Source organism: Centropristis striata, chromosome 4 (genome assembly GCF_030273125.1).
Source record: "Centropristis striata isolate RG_2023a ecotype Rhode Island chromosome 4, C.striata_1.0, whole genome shotgun sequence".
NCBI classification, from domain to species: Eukaryota; Metazoa; Chordata; class Actinopteri; order Perciformes; family Serranidae; genus Centropristis; species Centropristis striata.
In genome coordinates, this window is record NC_081520.1 from 31253889 (window position 1) to 31267842 (window position 13954).

Sequence of the window (13954 nt, forward strand, 5' to 3'; positions counted from 1 at the left end):
TTATTTTGCTTTCTCCCATTTGCAAAATTCACTCAAACACATACAGACATAACCATCATTTCTCTGTCCTTCCCGACCTCCTGTCCCATCCTCCCTGCTTGTCCCTTGCTCCCATCTCCCCCCCCCCCTCTTTCACACTACATTATAGAACAGCTTTCATTTAGGTATGAATATTAGATATTTCTTTTGAATAATGGAAAAAAGGCCATATGTGAGGAATCTGCAGACATAAGGAGAAAAAGGACAGTCGTACTTGTGGGTCTTCACTTGCACATTTAAAATAGTCAAATAAAAATGACATTCTCAGATCCAAACTGTTCCATTAAATAAATGATTAAGTTAAAGTGCAAGTCGAGAAGTGAGGTGTGTGTGTGTGTGTGTGTGTGTGTGTGTGTGTGTGTGCGTGTGTGTGTGTATTTCTGTGTGTTGAGACACTGCAAGCTTCTTCATATTATGATTCTTGGAGAATCTTTGTGAAATACTGCAGAGATGGGCTGCGACTTTTAAAATATAAAGAAAGTACAGGGTTTCCCATTAATTACCTAGACTATGACAGCCCGCCAGACTCTCGTGTGCTGTGCTAACGTCACATTTCAAGCTACTGAAAGTATTTTTACACAATATAATATAAAGTTATTTGGCATTGTGTTGCCGTTGCTCAGCAGAGTGTCTGTCACCTGTCAGTCAAACCCCGACCCACCTCTCCGCCCTCCTCCGAGACATGCGCGTGCATTCACATATTGACACGCCAGTGAATTTACCGAGCTGCCCTCCCCACTTCTCAGCTTCAATACAGAAAAATTTGCCTGTCTGTATCAGACCCACCCCCACATGATCGCTCTGTAAGTGTGTGCGCTCGCCGAACTAAATACTATCAACCTGTCCGGGCGGTCAGATCTAAACACACTGCTGCATTATGCTGTTCATTAGCTGCGAGCTAACATTAGCTAACAATTAAAGTTGTTTTAATCACACTAAACTGTGACTTACTGTTTTGAATAACTTACTGTCTCTAAACGCATGCAGCTTTCAGAATTTACAAGAAGACTGTCAAAATAAGATGCCTGAAATAAAACATAATAGAACACTTATTCTTGATTAAAATAATTCTTAAAATATGAAATCATTAAGATCAGTGAATATGATGGAATAGTGGCATTAGAATGTGTGAGAGGTACCAAATTTGGGCTTTTATGGGGAAAAAATTGCCCCCAGACCCCCCTAGCCAGCTATTTTTCCACACTGGCTACTCCATGTCCTAGTGGAAAGCTGTTGGCAGCAATTAAAAATGTCACAGCAGCATATCAATAAAGATTTTAATACAGTATTTCCCGACTGTGAAAAATGTATCTGAGGTGTTTGCTCTTATTTAGCTCTCAAAGTGCACCAGATTGATGCATTTTACTTCTAAATGTACAAGATACATGAGATACATGAAAAATGTATATGGTGACAACTAAAAGTATGCAGACAAGCAAAAAAATTAAGATTTTTTTCCTGAAAAATCAGGAAATTACTTTTATAGCAATGTCATATTGGAAAAGAACAGGGCAGAGGGATCAGAGAGAGAAAGCAAGAGGGAGAGGAGGGATACAGGAAGAAACAAATAACACAAGCCCTGAGGTGCCGGAGTCACTTTAATTTGATGGAAGTGATTCACTGCTGTGTCTGCGTGGCGTGCATATATGTGTATGTCTGTTAGTGTCTGTGTGGGTATTAGCTATAAAAGAGTGTGTTCTGGCAGCACAGGAACCTCATGGCGCATTTTATTCTTACAGACTATTCAATTACCTGAATTACCTGGTGCACAAGCTTAAAGAGCTTACCTGCACACACGCACACACACACCTACACACACACACCAACGCACACACACCAAACATGCATAAATAAACACACAAAACTTGCAGACATGTGCAACACACTAAGCCCTGCTAAAAAGAAAACGGCAAACATCAACAAGACAGAGGAAAACACAGATTTGAGTCGCATTTAAATGAGATTATTAAGAGCTTTATCTCCCACATGACACATTCTAGTCAGGTTTGCTTTGTGAAACTACTGGATCGTCTGGCACACACACGTACAAATAACTGGATAGCAGCTGGATCACAGCTATCAGTGAGAATGCAGACATGATTCCCGTTTATTCCACATTGTTTGATTCCACATCTACCGACATGAATTTAAATTGTCCACTTCGCTAAGCTTGACATTTTGTTAGGTTGCCTCTATTTGCGGAATCATTTTCAAATACACCCAAAACAGTTTGAGGACCACACGCACATCTAGATGCACCCAGCCAATAAAATAGTAAAGTGAAAAAGTGTATGACAATATTTCATGTATTGTTGCACTTATATGCACTTACAGCACGGACAAAGAAGCACAAACTATCAAGTATGAATACTAAAAATAAAATGGTAAAATAGATATTTTTACCATCTGAATCAATGGATCTTTTGTGGTACACCTGCAGAACAAACAGTCATCCAACCACTGGACCAATTTTGGGATTTGCATGCTGGTCCTTCCTGCTGTGAGGAAATAGTACTAAAATTATCACTTGCTTTCACCCAGATTCAGTTCCTGGCAGCAGTGTGTCTGGCTCAGCCTTTGCAACAAACAGAGTTGGCAGTCCTCACAACACTGCCAATCATGCCCTGGTCTCTGCATAACTGCTACAGGTTAATAAGGACCCTGTTCAGCAGGGAGACGGTATGACACTCCCATGGTGAGACTCCTCACTGTGTGTTCAGAGAGGGAACCGGTTGTTTCTTGGACAAGAGATGGTTGGGCAGTGACAGGGACGACATATACAAGTTGGGATTGACTCTCTGTCTTTCTTTATTTCTCTGAAAGCTTATCAATAGCTATTGACTTTTTATTTTTATGGAACATGTTAGGGTAGACTAGGGCTGGGCGATATATTGATATAAAAGATATATTGATATATTTGAAAATGTGATATGGGATTGGACCATATGTCATATATCGATATAGTTCAATTTTTTGTTTTATATATAAATGCTGCCCTTAGGGTTTGTCATATTTAGTTATTTTGTAATGTTTGTTATTCTTTTCTCATATAAATATACTTCAGAAAAAGATTGGCCTATTATTTAGGCTATTTTTATTTAAGATATTATTTAAATGTGCACTTTATGGACCTTTATGGTACTCCTGTTGTTACAGTATTTATGTTCACTTAACTAAACGGTTTCAATAAAACTACTTGTGACATGTCATATTTGACTTTGAATGAAGATTTGATCTCATTTTGCAATAAAAATATTGGGATATATATCGTATAGCAATATTCAGCCTAAATATATCAGGTAATGACTTTTGGTCCATATAGCCCAGCTCTAGGGTAGACTTGTGACTTCCATCCAGGAAAATATTTATTCATCTTGCGCATTCACAGCAGCCTATGTCTATTACTGTGTGCAGCCCCAGGTAAAAAGAAAATTCAACACTGACCACTCTGTTGTTGCTTTCCCAAAACTTGCTGTCATCCTACCCACAGCCCAACAATCCCTAGGAATAATAACAATAATAAAAAACACCTGATCTCAGTCATTCTCCATCTCTGTGTGAGAACAACACTCATACGAAAAGACACACTCAACCTAACCACCTCTCAAGATAGCTGGAGGGAACACAGTGAATCCAACAACAGCATTAAAGGAGGAAATAGCAGCTTCTGGAAAAACAACATCACAAAGTGACATATTTCACCTAGTGACCGCTGCAAGCAGGAAAGTGTGTCATCTGTGGTTCGTCTGTGAAGTATAAATTATTTTGTGTCTTGTGTGCTTGCACATGATGGAGAAACCCGTCTGGGAGATGTGGGGTTAGTCAGACCAAAAAAAGGTGCAAAAAACAGGAAACACATGGTAGGAAGGCTACAAAGCTCACCTCAGAGTATCACACACACGCACACGCACACACACACACACACACAGTAATAGATGTTTTCTGGGATGTTTCTGGAGCCGTGGGGATGTTGTGTTGGTTATCACATTACTGGAATACTGAAGCTGTCACATGCTGACAAGACTGCATATTTTGTGCTGATAAGTTCATGTGATAGTTGCTACAGTATAAACCTGAGTACAAACGACACGACTTTAGACTTACACCAAAATCCAATTTTGCGTGCACCAATCATTCCCCCATGTTTACATTTGGAGTTAGTGGCGCCCTCTAGTGGACATATTAATTATGAATGATGCCGAGACGGAAAAGTTGCATTTAGAGTGGGTGGCAGCGGAGGTGGATGGGTCAAACATCCACCTCCTTTCACCCAGAAGAACAGCGCAACACCTCCGCCTTGTCCTCATATCTACTTCTCTTCCAGCATTTACATGCATTTATTTACTTTTTAAACCGTCTTTTACATGTAGTGTAATAACCTTGCATCTTTTGCGTCATCTGATTGATTCTCTGAGATCACAGATCAAACTATTCAGAGCAAATACTGGCTGATAACGATTGGTAGCCAATGTATCTGAACACTTAAACATTAGCACATCAGGGGATCACCAAGAGCAGTGGAGACCATACATTTTGTATTTTATGCCGAGCCATCCAGTAGATATTCAAATTCTTCTCCGGAGATGTTAGAATTTTGAACTGTTGATGGCACTTGAAGAAAATTCAGGGCATCACAAAAGTCATGAGGGCACAGAGGATATTTGTACCTAATTTCATGGCAATCCATCTAACAGTAGTTAAGATGTTTCTGTCTAAACCAAAGTGGTGGAAGATGACTGATGTCTGAAGAAATCCACTGTTGCTGCACGGTAAGAGACAAGTGGTGGAAGGAACTGATAAAAACAGCAAACATTTCTGCTGTAGCTACTCTTGAATCCAAAGCTACTCTGTTTACCCAGCGGCTGCAAAGCTGCCTTAAAGTACTGTACGACTCATAAGGCCCAGTGAGTGAGAGAGTTCTCATATAAAACCTCTAAGTAACTAAATAAACAATAAATAAACCACAGCTGGTGAGGGATGTATGTGCTCTTACATTGTACACACACACACACACACACACACACACACACACACACTTTATCCGTGGCTTCTTTATAAAACTTTTTGCATTCCAAGGTTGTTTCCCTGAACTGCTCAATAAACAAACCTATGTTACGGGAATGTGAACCACACTAAATACCCTATCTAACTTCAGGTTTCCACTGTTGATATTTAAACAACTGCTGCATGACAGAAAATGCATTATTGCTTACTTTTAAACACTCAATAATAATGGCAATATACATTTTCAATGTAAAGGTAATATGTTACAGATTGTTTCACATTTGCTGACAGGGCTTAAATATTACAACCAGTAATATTATTATGTCATAATACATGCATTTTATTAAATCTTGGTGTCAATCTGGGCTTTGGCCTTGGAATTGATCATTTTTACTTTCCACCAGATTGCATCATTTTGGCCATATTCAGCATATAGAGAAAAAACATTTGATTTATACACACAGTCCACACACAAAAGCATGTGCTGCTTCAAATGGATCATCTTAAATCTCGTCAAAGATGCAGCCATCTAGAGAGTCATGCAAACTCATGACAAAAAAAGATGTAAAGATTATTTACACAGCTAATGCAGCCAGGTCTATAAAAATGGTGGCATCATGACAGAAACCTGGCATGTAAAGGGTTAAGTTATTCAAAAATCAATTGTGTTTGATATCAAAAATTAGGGCAGATGAAGGCATTTGAATAGGCCCAATCTGGTTTCTTTTCTTTTTCAACCACTGTTGTCTCATTTAGATTTTACATCGTACAAAACACAAACATCTTTTAAGCTTATAGTAACCACAGACCTTACTTCAGGCATCTAACCACAACACTATTCCAAATCCTTATTGAGTTTAAAAGGTTAGACTCAAGGGCGCTAACATGCTAACTTACTTCTGCATTCCTGTGGCGCTCTATAAGTATAAAGAACCATAGAAAAGATACTTATTTATATTAGTGGAATTTAGTATTTACTGCTCATATCCAATCCCAATAAAATAGATTCAAATATTTTGTTTATCAAGTGAAGTCTGCTGGAACTATTTCCCCCAAAAAATATCCTTCTGAAGCATCTTCAAGGCCAAACAAATCAGACATGACTTCACCTTCTGAGTAAACAACATGAACTTCTACCCTCTGAGCAACACTCAACCCTGCAGAACACACTGCTCACAGAGATTATGATTCATCATCAGTATCAGGTATTTTGACAAGATCTTTGAAATGCAATCACTATATTCTGGTGTGGCAAAACAAGAAAAGACAGAAAACTCTCCTAATGCATTTTGTGAATTAGTGACTAAGACATTTCAGATTTTTACTGGAACAGAGTCATATTTAATGGGAATAAATGTTCTTCAAAGACAAGGGCAGAAATGGAGTGACAAGGAGAAAAAAAAAGTTTTTTAAATTTTCTTTGGGTTCAGCTGTTGGCAAGACACTTCTAAAATAGAGTCTGAGAAAGCTTGATTACCTCACATTATGTAATTATCACTTGAGGACAGTTTCCTGGATCGGTGATGTGAAAAACATATCAGTAATCACTAGTGTTATAATAAGCTCTACACTGCAGCGTGAGTGTGACATTTTTGCGCATACTTTTTATTGCCTTTACCTGAATTTCTGTGTTTTTATGAGTGTGATAAGAGGTCTGTAATCACACAGTAGCAGAGAGACATTCTATTCATCATTCTGTGTGTGTGTGTGTGTGTGTGTGTGTGTGTGTGTGTGTGTGTGTGTGTGTGTGTGTGTGTGTGTGCGTGCGTGCGTGTGCGTGAGTGCGCGTGGTGTGTGTGTGCAGTCAGCCACAGGAATGCTATCTACAGTACAAAAGGAAGTCTGTTCTCTGACACCTCAGTCTGACAGCCATAACTCACAACTAATAATAATAATAATAATAATAATAACCACAAAACATACAGATACATACCGGACATAACAGATACTGCATGATGATGATGATATGCAGTCACAGATGAACACACACGTGCACACACACACACAATGTCACTAAATAAAGTCCAGACTGGCTGCCCTGGATGCCCCTCAGCTACATAATTCACAGTGAGTGTCTGTGAGCGTCTGACCTGTTTTTGATGATGTTGGTGGAAACTTCCAGACCATTATTCATGTCTGTGCAAAATCCTGACTCAGGGAACAGACATTGTTTTTTTATATTAGCAGAAGACAATGTGCTAGAGGGGGAAAAAATAAAAGCCCCTTTGGCTCTACATTTTTATTTTTCCAAGATAATAACAGCAGCATTCAGCAACATGTGACAAATGTGCTGTGAGTAAATCATATGGACTGACAAACAGAGCTGTAGAAGAGGCTGTTGATTCTCTGTCATATGGGCAGTAGTAACTATATATTTATATCAAAAATATAATTTATGGTGCTTTAAGACTTTCAACACTAAATATATCATGCTTGATGTATAATATATGCGCCCCTTGGGCCGTACTGTAGCAAAAAGATGCATCGTCCCTCCATATTTTATGAAAATTGCAATTATGGTGAAGTCACTGTCATATTTTACACAAGGACACAGCGTCTCAGTGTGTCATACAATATGCCCAACTTCTGTCAAAATCAAGCCACTGCTGTCAGACACTGTACATCACGGCGGATTAATTTGACTTTTAATTAATGTCATGGTTCGGATACTAATGGATATGCATAGATAAATTCAACATTTATCCCACATTAACCAAGCTCAGGATAACAAAGGTTAATATTTCTATTACACCTGCCCAGAAATTACTTTTCCTCTTTGGAAATGTGTTACTGTGCAGCAAGCATTGGCTGTTGTGCTTTGAGCAGTTGTTTGAAAGGTTATCTTGCTTTGTTTTCTTAACACTGAAGCTGTGAGCATGTTCATACAGTATCTGCCACAGGATGCAGCCTACTATACTGCCCTACAAAGCTTACCTGCAGAAACTACGCAAAGGGTAGAACTGAGAAAAACTGCTTTAAAGTTTATTTTATGTATTTTTAAACTGGCCAGCCAAATGTGCTATAGGTAGGTAAGTAATTGAACACATATTTCTACATGTATTGATTTTGCACAACCAGAGAACATTCTCAAATTGATTTTGTTATAAATGTATTTAAAAATGTTTAACAACTCTTTTTTTTTTTTAAATATTTGTGTATTTTAGACTTAATATTATAAAGTAATGTTATATTTTAGTCTGAATATAATTTTATCTCACTTTTTTACTTCATCACTGCTGTCTGCTTTGGTTTTGAGTTGGATTTTGCAGTTACTACAATTTTTATATCATTATTTCTCTGAAATAAAGCAAAATTGACACAAGATTTTAAAAAAATTGTCACAAGATAAAAAAGACATCAAGGAGTTAATTTTTAGTTATAACTCAATTTCAACCAAAAATGTAGTTACTGCAGTTAGGCTTTGTAGGGCAATATAAGTTTTATAAGGTTTTTACGCTATTTTTTGCTTCTTTCGGAATAGTGAAAAGAAAAAATCCCAAACAAACATTAAGGTGTCTTATAATATTGTGTGGGTTTTCTCATTCTATTGCAGCGTGTCGTACCAACGAGGTTTGAACGTAGTCCAAACCTCGCCATCACAGCCATCGTTAGCAAGCTCGCAGTCTCCTGCTTGGTATTATGTGTTTTACATGGTCTATATTGTTGTTTTTAAGAATTAGATTCAATATTTTGTCTTCAAATAGTCATTTTCAGAAAGATTGTATAAAAACCTTTAAAGGCCATTTTCTAAAAATTCGACAAAAAAAAAGTTTTTCTCATGCTCTGAGTCATAAATCTCAACTTCAGCTACACTTACAGACACCAAACAGTTTTTTCCAGACTATATTCTGAAGGTATTTACAGAGGGGTTTGTCTATATTTCATTCATATCCTGATTTAAACAACATTTTGTTCCTAAAAATGTGACGAAAAATGTACTTTTTATAGCTTTTGACAGCATTTTCTGTTTTATGAAATGATAAAAGGAGTAATCCCAATCGATATAAAAAGACATGATACATTTTTAAATGTGATATAGACTTAGACCATATCAAATATATTGATATACTTCAATTTTTTTTCTTTCTTTATATATAAATGCTGCCCTGACTAGGGTTTGTCATATTTATTTATTTTGTAATGTTCGTTATTCTTTTTTCATATGAATATATTTAATTCAGAAAAATATTGGCCTATTTTATTTCATAGGCTATTTTTATTTAAGATTTTTTTTATTTAAATGTGCACTTTATGGAGCTTTGATTTTTTTTAAAAGGTACTCCTGTTATACAGTATTTATGTTCACTTAACTAAAAAGTTTCAATAAAACTACTTGTCTTACATGTCATAATTGACTTTGACTGAACATTTGCTCTCACTTTGCGATAAAAATATCAGGATATATATCACTTATCGATAATCAGCCTAAATATATCAGGATATGACTTTTAGTCCATATCGCCCAGCCCTATGCACAGTACCATCCATCCCACCCTCTCACCCAAACACCCTCTCAAACACTATCTTTAATGCATACATGTTAAGGAGGGGCCAGATAAATGTCAATGGAGATAAAACACATTTTATGGATTTATGCATTATGGACTACACATTCTGCTGGATTTCTTTTTGAACTTGTAAGGTCTACTGTATTTTCTAAATTCAAATAGAAATTAGATCAGTGTATGTTGCCTAACACACACTAAACACATCCACTGTCAATGTGTAAAGCGCAGAAACCAGAACAGAATTTAAACAGCTAAAGTTCCCCCAGGTTTCTATAGCGAGCTTGATTTACGTTTCTGTCACACCACTATTTGTTTTCTCCCCACTTTTCCCCCGTTTGATGGCACAGCTCCACTTTATGGCGCCCATTTTGCATCATCTTAAATTTCAAACAGGGGCCTCATGCTGTAATTGGACCAGTGAAAGCAAGATGGAGAAGGCAGGAATCTGACTTGTGTGGGAAGGAGTGTTAAAAGCATTTTGGAGCCATTAACACCATTTTCTCTCCCTTCACAGCCTTTTAAAAGCAATGCAGTCTGACAGTGTGTCTCTTTCAGAGCTGTGTTTTTCGTCTGTGTATCTGTCCCCAACAGGAAGAGTGAAATCGTGTCGGATGAAGATGAGTCAACCTCACACTCCCTTGAAGATATCGTCACATCCATCTCGAGGTGAACCCCTCCGCCTTCCTCTAGTGAGGACTCAGGGATGGACTTAAGAGGGCTACTGTATGTCGCTTGTGCCAAATTTGGTGATGGAGCCATATAGCGATGATCGAAGAATGGTTTTTCCTATCACTGGTTTCACCAGAACTAAGATCTTATAAAATAATCTCTAGAATCTGCACCCTACAGGGCATTAAGAGATGTTTCTGGTAGAGCGACATGTCCACCTGCTGAGACAAATGAATGGAGGTTGCAGCTGGGATGCTAACAGAAGCTACATTAGGTCGGTCCACACCGGCTACTGGCCAAAACTGGATGTTAAGATGTTATTTAGATTGATTTCTGCTCTATAAACTGTACTGTCTGTGTTCTGTCTGTCCACCACTGTGCTGTCACCGGCAGAGGAATATATGTCAGGCCCAGCATGTCATATTGGTGATTTACATGGAGGAGTTAAGCTACACATTCCACCAAATTCCTAGAAGACAGTTTCCCTTTTACCTACCGACCGCTTAGGAACTGAGTTGGAATTTACGTAAATACATAGCGAAAATGAACATATCTATATGATCAAATAATCATCTAGTGATATTCTCAATAGCTTTAATGGATTCCTTGACCCAGAAAATTTATATTTTGACACCAAAATTGAACTTCTAAGTGGCTTGGAAGATATATTGGTTCTCATAGATTTTATATGGCTGCCATCTCTGATCCGCAATCTTGATGAAGTGTCTCCCACCGAAATTTGAAAGCTATGGTAATGGAGAGCATGTGGAAAAGATGTGGTGCTTTTGTCTGATGTGTCCCCATTCTTCTCAAATCTGGTCGTAAGCCACCTGACTATTTACCTGAACCTCTGCCTAACATCACTCCTCCCACTGGAACTTGTGTAACAAAATAGTGTTAAAAAAACAAGTTCATCAGTGTGAACATAAAATACATACACTGTCTTTGTACTTTTTTTTTTCCAATTGAGTATATGTCAAAACAACTATCAAATGATGGCATTCTTTTCCATTAAAGCTTGAGACAAGATGATGCATGCCAACAGGCTGTTATGTAACAAAAGTAATGTTTCCATCAACTAATTTCTTTGCGTATTATGAAGATTTGCATGAGAAAAGCCTGACAGAAACACAGAAATTAGATAAAACTTTCGAAGATGCGCAAAAAGGTTTTACACTTGCTTGAGGTGTATTTTGTCTTTTTTCAAAAAATTGTTAATGCGCTTAACAGGAGATGAAAATATATTTTTCTGAATAAGTTCTGACATAGCGAACATGTAACTCACATGACTGATCAGCTGTCTCCGCTCTGCCAGAAAACCCAAAAGAAGAAAAAGAAGCTGTTTCCTCTGCAGGCATCTTAACTGCATTTTCTCTCGTGGGTGGCAAAAGTTGTCCAATTAGAAACCTCTTTTTTGTTTGTTTTTTCTCTCCTGCACAATCTTTACTTCTTCTACCATTTACTGACGGATTAGCCTACAGGGAAGTTCAAACATTTTATAAATAAAATGTAACAGGAGTAAATAGATACTGACATTTGACATTCATGCTTTTTATTCAAATTGTTTCATCTGGAATTTGACTGAGTTGACAAGATCTTCAACCTAAACAACAGAATATGTTGTGTGTCACTACCACACATTGCGACACGTATGTAGGTATCGCGGTTGTAAAAAAAAAAAGCTGCAGCACCCAAATTCTCTGGGTGAAAGTCTACCGTTTGTTTGACCCTTCCTCCAACCGAAGGCTGAAATCCGCCTTTTTAAATCTGGTTCGCCGCCAATCACTACTACGTCAGCAACATGGCGGCGGGTGCATTGCAGTGGTGAAATACGTCAATATAGCTTGTTTTTCGCTGCTTGTGCACACCCATAAGTTTTTGAGGAGAGAACAGGCTGGAGTTGGACATCTTAATGAAAATGGTGCATTTTTTAATTCTTAACCCCTTAAAAACAATGTTCCTACTGTGTGTAAGAGCCCACCCCCACCCAGAAACACCCCCCCACCCCCCCCACCCAAAAAAAAAAAAATCCCAATAACTCCGCCAGAGTGTCTCGTTTGGGTCACTTTCGCCGGTCCCAAGCCCGGATAAAGGAGGAGGGTTGGAATTATGATGTTTGAAAAACAAAAATCAACAGAAGAAAGTTAATTTGAAGTTCTAAACATTTTTAGTTTTTTTTACTCACTTTTTGTCTCTCCCACGACATGATTCCTCTCTCCTGAAATAGCGGCCATCTTGAAAAAATGGCAGACATGTTTGCTGCATTTTGTCACAAACAGACAATTAAGTGTATAACCAATAAACCACATAGGCAGAATAACCTAATTCTGAGTAAGTATTGTGTTTATTTTGAAGTATTTCTGACTTTTAGAGTAGTTTAGTTTGGAGTATACTGTTATGAAATGGCTTATTTCCTCATTCTTAATTTCTTGACAAATTCAACCACTTCTGCACAGAAAAATGAAAAAGTCAATAATGGAATACCAGATTTTGCTGATGTTTTATGGACCAGTTCATCCGAGGTAAGGTGAATGAACTGAGTGTGTGTGTGTGTGTGTGTGTGTGTGTTTGTGTGTCATTAATTTACATAATGAGCATTTGACAGAAACAGCGGCCATCTTGAAATTTTGGATGGCCAACGCCTTTTTACCCAAAAAGTTATATTATATGTTATATAGTGATACTAAGAGAGTTACTGTGCCAAATGTCATGCACACACACACACACACACATATATATATATATATATATATATATATATATATATATACATACATATATATATATATTATGTACTTTAGCATAAGTAGTAATACCACACTGTGAAATTGTCTTTATTGTGGGGAAAAAAATATAATTGTGTAATTATCAGACCGCCACTATATTTTTCATCTTGCGCACCCCCTAGCGGCAGCCTGTGCACCCCTGGGGGTCTGTGCACCACACTTTGGGAATCCCTGGCCTACAGCAACACATAACACTGCCACCTCCTGACCAAAGTATGTGTATGCAGCTTTTTTTATTCGCCAAAAGAAGTTGTAGGAAACTTCCATAATTAGATTAGATTAGATTAGATTAGATTAGATTCAACTTTTTTGTCATTGCACATGCCACAAGTACAAAGCAACGAAATGCAGATAGCATCTAACCAGAAGTGCATTAAGCAGTAATTGTGAATCATATTGCAATATATACAGGAATGAATTGTAAAAAAAAATGCAGTATATATAGGTATATATTATATAATAAATAGATAAAAATAAATAAATGCAGTAAAAAATGCAATAAATGTTCATCAACATTATGTGCGCTGTATATGAGTGCCATAAGCATGGTCTTTAATGAAACATTTCAAACTTTGGTTTTAAACTTGCTTCAACTTTGGTAACGCGGGTTAAGATGGGCGGCCTGTTGGTCATAAACCCCAAAGATATATTTTTTTAATTTTAGGTAGTTCTTATCAGGCTGATGTTTAAGTGTTCATTTTTCTGATAAGTTACTAATTATAATCTAACTAGATTCTATAAAACAGGAGTGTGACATCATCACCGATGGTCCACTTTGTACTCTGATACACTCTAAAAATAAATGTTTAGACTCAACAAAAAAAATCAACGCAACAGTTTCCATTAGTCTTTCTTAGTTGTGACAACTTAATTTGAAATTACATTGAACCAACAAACTATATTACTTTGAGCAAAATAGCTTTTCCTTTTCAGTCAAAGATTCTATTA